At 33.6% G+C, this 18,330-nt stretch overlaps 1 pseudogene; it reads left to right on the top strand.

Moving 5' to 3' along the window:
- Window positions 1–1,534: 1,534 nt before the first annotated feature.
- LOC120355133 lies at window positions 1,535–14,374 on the top strand (annotated as a pseudogene).
- The last annotated feature ends 3,956 nt before the right edge of the window (window positions 14,375–18,330 follow it).

Genomic DNA, 18,330 nt, shown 5'->3' with positions numbered 1-18,330 from the left:
TTATAAAGTGTCAATATGGAATATACGGAAATAAACTAAGGTTTACTAAGGTAATGTAGGTCTACTAGGGTGATCAAAGTTTACTTTCTAATACTAATAATTCATTTTTAAACTTGATTAGCCAAAAATGGCAAAATAATAAAAGTGTGCTAGTGATTAAATGTAATAATAATTTAGATCAAGCTAATTATCACATAATAAAGTTATCAAGTAACTCTGTAGAAGTAAAAGAAAAGTCTTTTAATTATATAGGTCTATGTAGGATCATTTTATAGTATTGTTGATTTCTTGATCCATTCTCGAACAATAACAATTGACAATCATCCACGGTACATATATATATATATATATATATATATATATATATATATATATATATATATATATATATATATATATATATATATATATATATATATATATATATATATATATATATATATATATATATATATATATATATATATATATATATATATATATATATATATATATATATATATATATATATATATATATATATATATATATATATATATATATATATATATATATATATATATATATATATATATATATATATATATATATATATATATATATATATATATATATATATATATATATATATATATATATATATATATATATATATATATATATATATATATATATATATATATATATATATATATATATATATATATATATATATATATATATATATATATATATATATATATATATATATATATATATATATATATATATATATATATATATATATATATATATATATATATATATATATATATATATATATATATATATATATATATATATATATATATATATATATATATATATATATATATATATATATATATATATATATATATATATATATATATATATATATATATATATATATATATATATATATATATATATATATATATATATATATATATATATATATATATATATATATATATATATATATATATATATATATATATATATATATATATATATATATATATATATATATATATATATATATATATATATATATATATATATATATATATATATATATATATATATATATATATATATATATATATATATATATATATATATATATATATATATATATATATATATATATATATATATATATATATATATATATATATATATATATATATATATATATATATATATATATATATATATATATATATATATATATATATATATATATATATATATATATATATATATATATATATATATATATATATATATATATATATATATATATATATATATATATATATATATATATATATATATATATATATATATATATATATATATATATATATATATATATATATATATATATATATATATATATATATATATATATATATATATATATATATATATATATATATATATATATATATATATATATATAGAACATACTCCTGGTCGTTTGAATGTGACCGCCGATAGCTTATTCAGGATGTATCAAGATGAGAGTGATATCGAAGAAGAAGAGGATGAGCATAAGGAAATTGAAAGTGAAAATGTGTGGAATCTCGTGAATACATTGGGAATCACAGATTTCCCACTAGTGTTTACCGACATCAGAACACATCAAGAAAATGATCCTTTCATTTCTGACATAATGAAGAGAATTGCTAATAACCATGATCAGTTTCCTTACAGTATTTCCAATGGAGTATTAGTAATAAAGATTCGAAACCAAGAAAAGCTCAGAATTTTAGTACCCAAACTTCTAGTGCCACTGATATTTCGATACTATCATGACAGCATTCTCGGTGCACATCTTGGAATTTCAAAAACTATCAACAGAATCTTTGAACATTTTTATTGGCCAGATATGATGATAGATATTCAATATCTAGTTGAAACATGTATAATATGTGGTCAGAGTAGGTCTGCACAACAAACAAACTATGGATTTATTTCTTCCAAAATAGAGGAAGAACCATTAGTCATGTTTCACATCGACACTCAGACTCAAGGGAATATGTATATTTTCAGTTGTATTGATGTATTCTCAAAATTTTGTTGGTTGATTCCACTATGAAAAGCCAATTCAGAATCAATGATAAAAGCATTGAAGTCAATTTTCATAAATTTCTCAACACCCAAGTGTATCATTTCCGATAATGCTTCAATATTCACATTATCAAAATTCAAAAACTTTCGTTTCCACCTTGGGATAAGAGATAGTACTACAAGTCCATTTTACCCTAACCCGAATTTAGCTGAGCGGGATTTCTGAAATGTGAGCCTGTAGCTGCAAAAGGATCTTCAGAAATTCTGGAAATTGCTAAACAGAGATTTCCACGCTAGTCTAGCAACTGCTAGCCAGTGTTATTAAGGGCTAATCTGTGACAGTCCTTAAGAGAGCGTCTGACTTGGCTTTGGTGAAGAAGAAACCAAGCGGTGCTTATACATGGGGATTTCTAGAAAAATGTTTCCATCTGCTTAAAGAAGGCTTGTATAAAAAAAAATTAACAGTTATAATTAATAAATGAATAAAACATAGATGTATATAAGACATTCAAATCTCTCAACCAATGGATCATTCCTAGATTCATGAAATAAAATTTCAGTTTCCCATAAGAAAAAGAGCCAAATCATTTTATTTTATAAACTGTGAGTTGCTGGGTCGTAGGAGATCGTATTCCTTCAAACGAAAAAGGAATTGGAGATAAATTCTTTGACAGTCAAAAATGTGATGGAAATAATTGATATCTTAATTGGAAATACCAGTGAAATGAAGTATTCAGAGTATTAACAAAATACAATGTACTTCCTTTCCAAAGTTCTTTGCTGGAAGTTCACCACTTGTGTGAGAGATCGCCCCACTGAGGGATAGTCCAATACAGGTATATTGATTGCACTCCCTAAATATATAGCCTAACCAACCCTTGAATAACAAAATGTCAGAGCTAGGAAGACAGCAGAAGAAAAGGCATTTTTCCACTATTGTCTATTATTAGTAGCATTCCTCTACTGAAAATAACAGTCAAGAGTTTTGGTTTGTCAATATTCCCAGATAGGTGATGATGTTTCTACAAAATTAGTCTTCATTTCTTTTTCTACGAGAGTGCGGTATTACTTAATCTCGTTGGCTAAGTTATTGATATTTGACTCCCAAGTATTGTGTATATAACTCTTATAAAGTGAGAGGATCGCCTAACAAGGAGAAACCCAGAAATAAAGTATCCTACTGTTCCCACAAAAAAAAATCACCAATAGGTACCCTTCTACTTCCTTTGATGCTTCGATGTAGAGTGTCAATGAAGCTATTATAAAGTGTCAATATGAAATATACGGAAATAAACTAAGGTTTACTAAGGTAATGTAGGTCTACTAGGGTGATCAAAGTTTACTTTCTAATACTAATAATTCATTTTTAAACTTGATTAGCCGAAAATGGCAAAATAATAAAAGTGTGCTAGTGATTAAATGTAATAATAATTTAGATCAAGCTAATTATCACATAATAAAGTTATCAAGTAACTCTGTAGAAGTAAAAGAAAAGTCTTTTAATTATATAGGTCTATGTAGGATCATTTTTATAGTATTGTTGATTTCTTGATCCATTCTCGAACAATAACAATTAACAATCATCCACGGTACATATATATATATATATATATATATATATATATATATATATATATCAAAATCCAATATTGAACTTAGCAATCGTGAAAGTATAATGAGGTCATTGCATTTATCTCTTACTCGCTTTTAGGTTTAATTATACATTTTGTAGTAGCAATGCAATTGGATATTATACTTATACTCTGATTGATAATAATTATGAGTATTGTATGAAAAAGACCATGAAATTGTCAAAAAATTGACAATTTCTTAGTCTTTCTCATTCAATATGAATAATTACCACAATATCAACTTCTCAACTACACAAAAAGAAAAAAAAATTATGAGTATTTAGAATAAATTCTAGTTAAGTATTCAAGAATGAATATTCAAGAAATTGTTCGGTTGCAGTATCAACTTACAATATTCATCAATTTTTTGGTAGTCAATTTCAGATTTGCAATAACTTTTCTTTTATGATGAAATATGATGAGGTAAAATTAAATTCAAATTCAATAATAAGATGCAGTTCAGTTTGAATGTACCTATTATAATCAATGCTGTCACCAGGACCAAGCAGAGATTTTAACTTCTGAATGAATCCACTCTCTAAATAATAACCAGAATACCCTAATTCCAATACCTGTTTTACAGTTGGGAGAGATATTAGACTGCACAAGACGGAGAATGAAGAAAAGAATGACGAAACCAAGACCGTCGGGAAAGGAATCTTGAGGAACCGATTTATGAATGATACAGTAGTGGTGTCCACTCCAAAAAGAGTGAAGACCGGTCTCGATCTTCAACTGTCTGCAATGGGACCTTTGATCTCAAAAACATCCAGCTAAGCCTCCATGTTGCGTCTTTTTAAAGTCATTGTCCAAATCAGAAGTTCAACTTGCACTTTTGAAACAAGGACGATGAAGTAAATGATGAAGATGAGGAAGAGGAAGAAGATAAGGATCAGTAGCTATACCTGCAGGCACAGGCGAGAAGCAATGACAGGAAGGCTGCTGATGAAAATGGCCAAGGAGCTGGCAGAGAGAGAAAAAGGAATACTCCTACACCTCTCAGCAAACTTCTGAAACTGGATGATCTGTGAACATCGCTCAGTGACTGTTTGTGTCAACTTGACAAGACTCAAGACACTCACGCCTGTCTCATTTTGCAGCCGGGCGTCGAAGCGTTCTTTATAGTGCACGCCAGCAGCACAGAGGCTGCAGTACCCAGCAAAGGAAGCGAGCAAGGCAGTAGTCAGGGCAGTAGCCAGCCACAAGCAACCAGGGCAGTAGCCAGGCCACAAGCGACCAGGCCACATGCAGCTAAGCCACAAGCAGCCAGGGAAGTGCTAGCTCTCGAGTGAGTTGGCCACTCCGCCCCCTCTCTTGCCTCTGCTTACTGATGGCTTGGAGAGTGAATCATCTTCACAACCTGAATTTACCCAATCCAAGTTCCTCAAATTTGCCAAAACGCACTGTACAGTGCTGAATCACATTCTGCGCCAGAGCAGCAGGCCACTTGTGGACAAGCCTTTCTTGGCAACTACAAGTTTGAAGTGATTTAGAAAGACAGAGGCAGTCATGACTGATAATTTTTTGAGTTTCATTACATCTCATGTAGTGATTTAAAATGCATTAAAACTGTTTTCTTCTTATTAATGACTGAATTTCTGTCATGTGACCACCTAAGAATCCTATTATACTCAGAATGCAACTGTTGCTCTGCAACTTTAAGATTTTTATGCCCAACAATTAAAGCTGTTTCATCAGCTCATACATAAAAATGTCACCATTTCCGATAATGCTTGAAATTGAGTTAACATATATATATATATATATATTTTGTAGAAGACAGGACCAAAGATACTACCCTGTGGCACACCAATATCGTCGTTTTTGAATAATTCGCTTTGGTTGTTCCCCAACTTATCCAGAAAAAGTATCTGTTACTTAGGTAACTTTCAATCGATTTGCTGCACTGAGGAGGGCATTCAGGATGCCACCGCACTTCTGCTCCATATGTCCGTTCGACTCAAGCCAATCAGAGAGCTGATCCAAAACATGTTGCTTGACAGTTGCAGAGGTGCGAGGAGTTGAAGTGACTGAGGTTAGGGAACTGAAACCAGATGGACAAAGAACATACCCGTCACTGAAGAGAACAAGCTCGAGTACATAAATCTGGTTTGTCAGATGAAAATGACTGGAGCCATCCGCAAGCAACTGGATGCTTTCCTCGAAGGATTTTACAACATCATTCCCAACTGACTGATGGGTATTTTCAACAAACAGGAACATGGATTGCTCATTTTCGGCCTACCCAATCTTCATCGATGATCTCAAAGCAAACACTGAGTATTACAATTATCAACACAGCTCCCTCCATATTCAAAGGTTCTGGAGAGCCCTACGTGAATTCAAACTAGCTGAAAGGGCAAAGTTCCTTCAGTTCGTGACCGGTACATCGAAAGTGCCACTCCAAGGCTTCTCAGCCCTTGAGGGTATGAATGGAGTCCAGAAATTCCAGATACACCATGATGAGAGGTCAACCGACAGATTTTCCTTCGGCTCATACCTGTTTCAATCAACTTGACTTGCCAGTGTATGAGGACAGTCAGAAGCTGCGAAACAACCTTCTGAAAGCCATTAACGAGTGCTCAGATGGCTGCAGATTCGCTTAATACACTTCAATGCCTTTATAAAAGAGGCAGTCAAATTATTGCAATTGGAAGAATCATAAGAGGAGATTGTCACTAACATATGTTCAGGTTTAAATCCCAAGGAAAGATCAAGATCAGTATTCTAGTTCAAGCCTAGAAATTTTAGGGACCTCGACGAAATATGCCTTCAATCACAAAATCTTCTATTTGCAGATAGAGAAAGAGATCGATTTGAGTCACATTCAGATAGAAACGTACAAGGAACATTTAAAGAAGGGGTTACAGTCCCATTAAGATGTTATAATTTTCAAAAATTAGGTCATATGACTAAAGTGTGTAGATCAAATCCTAACAATGACAGTTTTAAAGAACAGATTGTGAAACATAAAATGGAATCTTCAGATTCTACTAATGGCACTAAAACCATGCGTTATATGAAATGCTTAAAATGTCAGAAAATAGGACATTATGTCAATGAATGTAGAAGTAAACAAGCAAGACTAGTTGAATTTGATAAGAAAGGAAACTGCAATGCTAATGCGAATAGAGGTATAGTGCATAGCATTGACAATGATAATTATATCAACTCCATTGATTTGAAGTAAGTATGAATCGAGAAGTAAAGATAAATTACTCAAAGCTAGGAAGATTGATTGATTGATTGATTGATTGAGTACTTTATTCATGTAGATTACAATATATACTGACTTATACACTTATATACAATAGCTTACAATACAGCAAAATTATAGATGAATTTACATAATGTACACTAAGAAAATAATTATTGAATTGTATATGATATGAAAAAGCAATTTGTAATATAATAACTATAGATAATAATTATATTGTTATGCATCTACATGAATTGGCGGAGCTTTGGACATATCAATGTCCATTCTTCGGAAAGAATATTAAAAATATCCTCCCCACTAACTCTCTACCAAAACGTTAATTTCATTATTTAAACTAAGGATTTATTTATTAATGGAAATATTGTGAAAGTTTTAATCAATATGAATATTTAAGAGGAAGAAAACAGAAAATTTATAAAGTAAAATGATTATATAGGTAGATAAGATCAAATAATTGATTAATAAAATGAAGTAGGCTGAAAGTAGATCAGGGTTATCAACTTTCAGTAATATAAAGCAGTATGCAGTGGAAAATTGAAATAACATGAGTTTATATAATATATATATATATATATATATATATATTATATATATATATATATATATATATATACAATTCGTTCTATAACAGGTTTAAAGGTTTGTATTTGTGGGATGGGTGGGGGATGGTTGTCATGTGATCCTTCTAGGGCCGGACAGTTTCAGTCATTTGTTCCAAAATATGTTTTTTTAAAGTCAGGATGAAGCTCGCTCGGCTCTCGATGGACCTGATAGAAACAGGAAGTGCATTCAATGCACGACAGGCACTGACTAAGAAGGATTTTGTGGAAATAGTAGTTTGATGATTGGGTATCCTTAAAGTACTTTCTCCGGTTCTAGTATGTGAAGCATCTATCCTCCTACCTTCAGAGACAAATTTGAAATCATCTTTAAAATAGTTCGGATTACCGTATTTCAAGATATCTCTAACAAGCTTGACTATTCGAAAAAGCCTTTGATTGGGAAGCTCTAATGTTGAACTAGCAATGTGGGCTGGGGTGATATGATCATGGCGTTGGAGAGAGTAGACAAAACGTAGACAATAATTTTGGCAACGCTGTAGTTTATCATTCAGAGTGACTTGCATATCATTAAGAACAGAATTACAATACATTAAATGTGGGAAGATGAGAGATTGAACCAATAATAATTAAATGTTTCTAGGGAGAATATCGTGCATTTTCTTCAATGCATGCATGGCTGAGAATACCTTTTTACAAGTTTTGTTCACTTGTTCTGACCAGTCAAGAGTATTATTCATAATAATGCCTAAATTTTTAACTGAACTACAGTAAGGAATGTCATTACCATCTACACTAATTTTGTGAATCGATTCAAGGTCAATATTGTTTATAAGACGAGAATATCCAATTATAATGGGCTGTGTTTTGATGGGATTAAGCTTAAGGCCATTTTTCTTTGTCCATTCCACTATCGAATTGATATCCTGATTCATTATTCCAACTGTTTCGTTAATTTTTGTTATGGGACAGCTTAAAAAGATTTGAAGGTCGTCTGCATAAGTATGGAAACTGGAGAATTTGATAATGGAAGAAAGGTCATTAGCATACAAAGTGAAGAGGAGAGGGCCTAAAATTGAACCTTGTGGTACTCCATGCATAACGTTTTTCCAAGTAGACTTTTTGTCACCGACAGATACACATTGTTTCCTACCCAATAGATAGGATTTAAACCAAACTAACGAGTTGTGACTGAAACCAAGAATAGCCAACTTATTCAGAAGGACTGTATGATCAACAGTATCAAATGCTTTAGAAAAATCAAATAGGGTGAGGATGGTGCATTTTCTTTGGTCCATAGCTAACCTTATATCATCAGTGACACGAAGCAGAGCTGTTTCAGTTGAATGGAATTTTCTAAAGCCTGATTGAAAGTTATGAAGCTCACTATTGTTGTCTAGAAATTTTACAACTTGAGCATGTATGAGTCTTTCTAGCACTTTGGACAATGCAGGTAAAATACTGATTGGTCTAAAATCCTCAACTTTATTGGGTGATGGAACTTTATTTAGAGGGCGAACCAGAGCAAACTTCCAGTTTTCAGGGAAAATGCCTTCTTCAAGTGACTTGTTGAAAATAAATAAATGAATAGAAGAGAGAGAGAGGAAAAATAAATTTGATAAAAATTGTAAAAGAAGGTTGCAGAAATCTTTCAAGAAGATAAAAACTAAAGCTTTAACGAATAAAATCATTCCTTTTGTAGTTTTTGAAGTGGGGGAACAATAGCGTGCATGCAACCGCTTTGATAGACTCCGGTGCAAGTAGGAGTATCATTTCAAAAAAGGTTTTCGATGAGTTATTGATTGCTAATCCTAAGTTATGAGTTAAAAGAAGATCAAAAAATCCTAAATTGTATCACAGCTAATAACGTATGTTTGAATTTGAAGGAAGCAGCGTTCATAAAAGTTTAAGTAGAAAACTCCAATTGGAAATTTCGATTTCATATTAGTGAGAATCTTTCAGCTCCAGTTATACTCGGCTATGATTTTATACATCACACAAGTTAGTCATTGATTTATTCAACAAGAGTTAGCATTTCAATTTTAGACCACAATTCAAATTTTCCTTTGAAAGTAAAATGAATCCAGACTTATTGAAAATACAAAATGCAATTAGTTCAGACATGAGTGAAGATAATTTGAATGCTGAGCAACAGAGAAAATTGCAAAGAGTACTGGACAACTTTGATGATGTGCTCACTGATGAATTGGGAAAAACGAATTAAGTTGAAAATAAAATTTGCCTTATATCAGAGGAACCAGTAAGAAAAGCTCCCTATCAATTAAAGGAAGGGCAGGATGCCGGAGACCTGTTGAGAGAATGGTATATGATCATATCGAGGGAGATTTTCAACCCGGATCATGCACTTTTCACTACATCAGAGGGCGACAAAGTGACGTACACTATAAATACCTCACTGCACCACAACCCGGACCATCCTCTCTACTTCAAATTAATCGGGAGGGTGATTGCAAAAGCAATCTATGACAACAAACTTCTCGAGTGCTACTTCACTCGTTCCTTCTACAAGCATATTCTGGTTATTCCGGTCAAGTACACAGATATGAAAATGAGGATTACACTTTCTACAAAAGTCTCGCCTACTTGAAGAAAAACCATATCTCTAGCATTGGATATGATTTGACATCCAGTGCAGTGGTGCAAGGAGGTGGAGTGACTGAGGTGAGGGAACTGAAACCAGATGGACAAAAAAATTCATGTCACTGGGGAGAACAAGCTCGGGTACATACATCTGGTTTGTCAGATGAAAATGACTGGAGCCATCCGCAAGCAACTGGATGCTTTCCTCGAAGGATTTTACAACATCATTCCCAAACGACTGATGGGTATTTTCAACAAACAGGAACTTGAATTGCTGATTTTCGTCCTACCCAATCTTCATCGATGATCTCAAAGCAAACACTGAGTATTACAATTACCAGCACAGTTCCCTTCAGATTCAATGGTTCTGGAGAGCCCTACGTGAATTCAACCTAGCTGAAAGGGCAAGGTTCCTTCAGTTCATGACCGGTACATCGAAAGTGCCACTCCAAGGCTTCTCAGCCCTTGAGGGTATGAATGGAGTCCAGAGTTCCAGATACACCATGACGAGAGGTCAACTGACAGATTTTCCTTCGGCTCATACAGTCTGTTTCAATCAACTTGACCTGCCAGTGTATGAGGACAGTCAGGATCTGCGAAACAACCTTCTGAAAGCCATTCATGAGTGCTTGGAGGGATTCAGATTCGCTTAATCCACTTTAATGCCTCTATAAGAGAGGCAGTCAAATTAATGCAATTTAAAAAATCAGTAGAAGAGATTGTCACTAATTTATGTTCAGGTTCAAATCCCGAGGAAAGATCAAGATTAGTATTCTAGTTCAAGCCTAGAAATTTCAGGGACCTCGACGAAATATGCATTCAATCACAAAATCTTCTATTTGCGAATGTAGAAAGAGATCTATTTGTGTCACATTCAGATAGAAACGTACAACAAATATTTAAAGAAGGGGGTACAGTCCCATCAAGATGTTATAATTGTCAAAAATTAGGTCATATGGCTAAAGTGTGTAGATCAAATCCTAACAATGAAGTTTTGAAGAACAGATTATGAAACATAAAATGGAATCTTCAAATTCTACTAATGGCACTAAAACCATGCGTTATATGAAATGCTTCAAATGTCAGAAAATAGGACATTATGCCAATGAATGTAGAAATAAACAAGCAAGACTAGTTGAATTTGATAAGAGAGGAAACTGCAATGCTAATGCGAATAGAGGTATAGTGCGTAGCATTGATAATGATAATTATATCAACTCCATTGATTCGAAGAATGAATCAAGAAGTAAAGATGAATTACTCAAAGCTAGGAAGAGAGAGAGAGGAAAAATAAATTTGAAAAAATTGTAAAAGAAGGTCGCAGAAATCTTTCAAGAAGATAAAAACTAAAGCTTTAACGAATAAAATCATTCCTTTTGTAGTTTATGAAGTGGGGGAACAATAGCGTGCATGCAACCGCTTTGATAGACTCCGGTGCAAGTAGGAGTATCATTTCAAAAAAGGTTTTCGATGAGTTATTGATTGCTAATCCTAAATTATGAGATCAAAAAATCCCAAATTGTATCACAGCTAATAACGTATGTTTGAATTTGAAGGAAGCAGCGTTCATAAAAGTTTGAGTAGAAAACTCCAATTGGAAATTTCGATTTCATATTAGTGAAGATCCTTCAGCTCCAGTTATACTCGGTTGTGATTCTATACATCACACACAGCTAGTAATTGATTTATTCAACAAGAGGTATTATTTCAATTTTAGACCACAATTCAAATTTTCCTTTGAAAGTAAAATGAATCCAGATTTATTGAAAATACAAAATGCAATTAGTTCAGACATGAGTGAAGATAATTTGAATGCTGAGCAACAGAGAAAATTGCAAAGAGTACTAGACAACTTTGATGATGTGCTCACTGATAAATTGGGAAAAACGAATTTAGTTGAAAATAAAATTTGCCTTATATCAGAGGAACCACTAGGAAAAGCTCCCTATCAATTAAACCCTATGAAAATGGAAATCATGAATGAGAAAATCAAGAAGATGCTCAAAGAGGGAATAATTGAGAAGTCGACTTCATGTTATTCTAGCCCAGCGTTTTTAGTATCAAAATAGGGAGGAGGTGAACATGTAGTCGTTGATTATCGTGCACTAAATAAGAAGATATCATTAGATTCTACTCCGCTGCCCAATCTGGATAACATATTCCACTGGTTCCATAATGCCAAGTATTTTTCGGTGTTAGATTTAAATCAAGCATATTATCAGATGCCCTTATCTGAGGAAAGTAAACATTTAACAACTTTCTGTACTCATGATTGTATATCAGTATACTGGAGTTCCGTTCGGTATGAGTATAGATGCACAAGCCTTGACTTCCGTTCTAGATACAATCATCTTATAAATAATGAAATCAAAGAAAAGAAATAAGATAGACTACTCAAGTGAAAGAAAAATATCAATCAAATAAAATCATAAATCATCAAAAATGAGTATTTACTATTTATGAAAACACAAATTATAATGAACATACATGGGGGAAAAATTGAGAAATGAAGTTTTAATTTCAAGGAATAAGTGGTTGCTCTAGCTGGCGGCAGTGACTCAATAAAATTGATGTACCAGCAAAATCTCTGCTAACTGTTTCTTTATATGAGATTATTGTTATTTATTACATAGCTAAGAACATCACTTTTTCAATAATCTCGAATATTCAGAGGCAATTTATTTAATAATTTAGGAAGCATGTGGAGGAGTGATCTTTCTCCATAAATATTTCTAAATTGAGGTAACTGATATATAACTGGTGATCTTAAATTGTAAGGAGATGGTGGAGCAAATGATCTGTATTAATATTATTCTTGAAAAAAATTATAATCTTATAAATATAGATTTTTTTTGGAGTTAGTGTATGGTAAAAAAATTGTACATTAGAAAGATTATTGAAGTTAATTTTTAAGTTGATAAGAGGCAATCGAGATGTTATGCACTTCAGGGTTCTTAATTAAATTCTTTCTACTCTGTGCAACAAATACTCAGCTGCACAGCTCCATGAATCCATACCATACCTAATGATGGACTCTACTGGAGATTTATAAATTAGGTGAAGACACCTAAATTGAGTAGAATAGTTTTATGCATGTAGAATATTTTTGCGCTTAATGATTGAAGTTTATCCGGGATGTAGTTGATGTGTGGATGCCATCTCATTCTCATGTCAACCATCACACCTAGGTATCGGGTATCGTCAACTTGAGTTAGTGATGGGCAACTACAAGTTTGAAGTGATTTAGAAAGACAGAGGCAGTCATGACTGATAATGTTTTGAGTTTCATTACATCTCATGTAGTGATTTAAAATGCATTAAAACTGTTTTCTTCTTATTAATGACTGAATTTCTGTCATGTGACCACCTAAGAATCCTATTATACTCAGAATGCAACTGTTGCTCTGCAACTTTAAGATTTTTATGCCCAACAATTAAAGCTGTTTCATCAGCTCATACATAAAAATGTCACCATTTCCGATAATGCTTGAAATTGAGTTAACATATATATATATATTGTAGAAGACAGGACCAAAGATACTACCCTGTGGGACACCAATATCGTCGTTTTTGAATAATTCGCTTTGGTTGTTCCCCAACTTATCCAGAAAAAGTATCTGTTACTTAGGTAACTTTCAATCGATTTGCTGCACTGAGGAGGGCATTCAGGATGCCACCGCACTTCTGCTCCACATGTCCGTTCGACTCAAGCCAATCAGAGAGCTGATCCAAAACATGTTGCTTGACAGTTGCAATAGTTTGGCACAGAAAATCAACGAAGAAAGACTTTGATGAAAGAAGTGATTGCCTACTGGAAAGCAAGCAAGGCGGAGAATGAAGAAAAGAATGATGAAACCAAGACCGTCGGGAAAGGAATCTTGAGGAACCGATTTATGAATGATACAGTAGTGGTGTCCACTCCAAAAAGAGTGAAGACCGGTCTCGATCTTCAACTGTCTGCAATGGGACCTTTGATCTCAAAAACATCGAGCTAAACACTTTCTACAAAAGTCTCGCCTACTTGAAGAAGAACCATATCTCTAGCATTGGATATGATTTGACATTCAGTGCAGAGGTGCGAGGAGTTGAAGTGACTGAGGTTAGGGAACTGAAACCAGATGGACAAAGAACATACCCGTCACTGAAGAGAACAAGCTCGAGTACATACATCTGGTTTGTCAGATGAAAATGACTGGAGCCATCCGCAAGCAACTGGATGCTTTCCTCGAAGGATTTTACAACATCATTCCCAACTGACTGATGGGTATTTTCAACAAACACAATCTACCCAATCCAGCCTACCCAATTTTCATCGATGATCTCTAAGCAAACACTGAGTATTACAATTACCAACACAGCTCCCTCCATATTCAATGGTTCTGGAGAGCCCTACGTGAATTCAACCTAGCTGAAAGGGCAAAGTTCCTTCAGTTCGTGACCGGTACATCGAAAGTGCCACTCCAAGGCTTCTCAGCCCTTGAGGGTATGAATGGAGTCCAGAAATTCCAGATACACCATGATGAGAGGTCAACCGACAGATTTTCCTTCGGCTCATACCTGTTTCAATCAACTTGACTTGCCAGTGTATGAGGACAGTCAGAAGCTGCGAAACAACCTTCTGAAAGCCATTCACGAGTGCTCTGAGGGCTGCAGATTCGCTTAATACACTTCAATGCCTTTATAAAAGAGGCAGTCAAATTATTGCAATTGGAAGAATCATAAGAGGAGATTGTCACTAACATATGTTCAGGTTTAAATCCCAAGGAAAGATCAAGATCAGTATTCTAGTTCAAGCCTGAAAATTTTAGGGACCACGACGAAATATGCCTTCAATCACAAAATCTTCTATTTGCGGATAGAGAAAGAGTTCGATTTGAGTCACATTCAGATAGAAACGTCTGAAATATGGGTGCAGCCGAGAAGATCATTAAAGAGATACTGAGATAGAAAACAACTTAATGTATTTTGAATAAATGAAAATATATCTTTGAGTAGGTTTAAATGGTAGTGCCCTGTGGGTGTGGGGAGTGCATGCGTCAATGGGTGAGAACACCAATTGTGCTTGAGCTGGGCAGTGGCGGTTCTAGGCCTAGGCCTAGGCGACTAGGCGACGCGTTCCAAACACCTGTATCAGTGTCTTCTGTCACTTGTCAGTATGATCAAACTATTCTGTTCTCAGTGTTCTGTGTGATACACTATCATTATACGTTTCATTTCATTGCTGGCTACATGTTTTTCATTTTATTGTTTTCGTAGTTCATTGTTTTTTTGAGAATCGTGTAGAGATTGACATTAGTCTACTCTCTAATGTTAATGTGACCTGTAACTCTACCAGTGTAATAAATTTAACATGGTTTGTGTTGTGGAATGACATACATTTGACTTTTCAATATGGCCAAACAACTACAACTTTCAAGTTTTTTCAATAGAAAAAATAAGGCTAACATGAAAGATGTCCCAGACACAGATGAACCTGAACCACCAGCCAAGGTAAATAAAGTGGATATTGGTAAAGATGACCCTAAATTCGGATCTGCTAATGCAACATCAAGCTCACATGTGAATAGTGATGCTCAATCAAGTGCCTGTATATTAGATAGGCCTATGCCTCTTAAGAATCTTGCACTAAGTACTTCAGCATCTGACGGGCCTACCCAGCCTAATATCAATATCGTATTTAAAAAGACATTATTTGGAAACACTCCTAGATCTTTCAGTACTACATGGTATCAAAAATTCAATTGGATTGAGTACTGTCAAGAGAATGATTCGGTGTTTTGTTTTCCTTGCCGGCATTTTGCAAGTTCATCTGGAAACCGGGAGGACACGTTTGTCAAGTTTGGCTGTCATGATTGGAAAAATATAAGTCAAAAATGCCAAAAACATGAACAATCTAATGCTCATAAAGATTCAATTACGAAATATAGTAGCCATTTATCATCACAAAAAAAGGGACAGTTGTGGCTCAATTAAGCGAACAATCTCAGAAAAGCATTTCCAACAATAGAAAAGCAGTATCTACCTTAAGCCAAGTAGCTCTGTTTTGTGCACGCCAAGAAATTGGCTTGCGAGGTCATAGGGAGTCAGGGAAAGAGGAATTTGATACAAAAAATAAAGGGAATTTTCTTGAACTTGTAGAGTTACTCAAAGGAGCTTCTAACGATATTAAATTTGTTTTCGACAACCTACCAAAGAATGCTACATACATGTCCAAGGACTCACAGAATGAGTTTTTGAGCATTTCAGCTAAACTAGTTCTAAAAGGGATTATTGATGAGATCAATGAAGAAAACAACGGTTTCTTTTCATTAATTGTTGATGAAGCAAGAGATGTTTCAACAAAAGAGCAAATGTCTGTTTGTGTCAGATACACAAACAAAACTAAACTGTTGGAACGATTTTTGGGCTTTGTTGAGATAACCGAGTTGTCAGCAAAGTCTTTCTTTTTGAAGATATCACAATTTTTGGAAAACAGTGGTTTGAATATTAAAAAGTGCGTCGGCCAGGCTTACGACGGTGCTTCAGATATGAGTGGCCATTTGACTGGAGTGAATGTTTTGGTGAGAGAAGTAGCCGAAAATCCGTGTGTTTATGTTCATTGTTATGCACATAGGTTAAATTTGATTTTGGTAGACACGGCTAAAAATGTGAAGTTAGTTGATGATACGTTAGGATTACTAGAAGCAATTTATGCTTTCCAGTCAGCTTCTACTCTGAGACACCAAAAATTCAGGGATGCTCAAGAAATTTCCTTCGATATTCCAAATAAATAGCCTATCAAATTGAAATATTATTTCAAAGAATGATTGAAACAGCAAAATTATGGTTAGGCCTATTAGCAAAATAGTGTCGGATTGAACAAATTAATGAGTATTAACAATTTTTATATTTATTAATACATCTTCATTTAATACCTATATGCTTTGATGTATTATTTACATGAATTACTTAAGTAGCCCTACCCTAGGTCTATGTATAGACCTACAGTATGATAAGTTTTGCCTAGCCAGTTTTTTATGTCTAGAACCGCCACTGGAGCTGGGTGCGATTCGGTGCACAATTTTAAATTACTCGATTGAACCTGGTTCCAATTCAATTGCAGGATGCAGAGGAGGAAATACCAGTGGGAAATCTGATTTCATTTTATTTTGTCAATTCTATGTGAAGACAAAAATTTTACAAAACTACAGCTGCACCAACCCTTTTATATGGGTGTGAAACCAGGGTGCTGTCAGGGCCAGAGGAAAGTAGACTACAGGCATCTGAAATATGGGTGCAGCCGAGAAGATCATTAAAGAGATACTGAGATAAGAAAACAACTTAATGTATTTTGAATAAATGAAAAGATATCTTTGAGTAGGTTTAAATGGTAGTGCCCTGTGGGTGTGGGCAGTGCGTGCGTCAATGGGTGAGAACACCAATTGTGCTTGAGCTGGGTGCAATTCGGTGCACAATTTTAAATTACTCGATTGAACCTGGTTCCAATTCAATTGCAGGATGCAGAGGAGGAAATACCAGTGGGAAATCTGATTTCATTTTATTTTGTCAATTCTTTGTGAAGACAAAAATTTTACAAAACTACAGCTGCACCAACCCTTTTATATGGGTGTGAAACCAGGGTGCTGTCAGGGCCAGAGGAAAGTAGACTACAGGCACCTGGTGGTTACATACCTCGAGTGTTTGGTCATTCAATTCTAAATGAATGCTTCACATATCGTCTGAGAAACCCGAAAATTGTGTAACTCCACTTTTTCATGAAAATGACATTTTGATACTATCTTGTGGCAAAAAATAGTCCTCTCCACTTCAGAAAGTAGTGTAAATCCATATAATCCATAGAGTGGTCAAATTAGAAAAAAAAACTGTGTATCTCCAACAGCTAGTTTCTGCAAGGAAAGTTGTGTATCTCCATTTTCATTGGAGAAGAGAAAACTGTGTATCTCCCAACAGCTGATTTTTACAAGGTAAGTTGTGTATCTCCATTTTGATTCCGCCACATTGCTGTATTGTGCCTACTGTCTACTATAGTAGAATGTAGAATATTATTAGCCCAATATTTGAGAGGCAGATATTTGTTTTGTTGTGAATTTTAATCATCTTTAAAGGTAAAGATATTATTTTTCTGATTTTGTGTAGACTTTGCACCTTATAAAGCATAATTTGTGATAAATGGAGGACGATCTTGAGGATGTTGATGATGATGATGATGATGATGATGATG

This window comes from Nilaparvata lugens, chromosome Y (assembly GCF_014356525.2).
Source record: "Nilaparvata lugens isolate BPH chromosome Y, ASM1435652v1, whole genome shotgun sequence".
NCBI classification, from domain to species: domain Eukaryota; kingdom Metazoa; phylum Arthropoda; class Insecta; order Hemiptera; family Delphacidae; genus Nilaparvata; species Nilaparvata lugens.
Note: the sequence above shows the minus strand (reverse complement) of the source record. Positions and strands in the feature narration are given on the sequence as shown.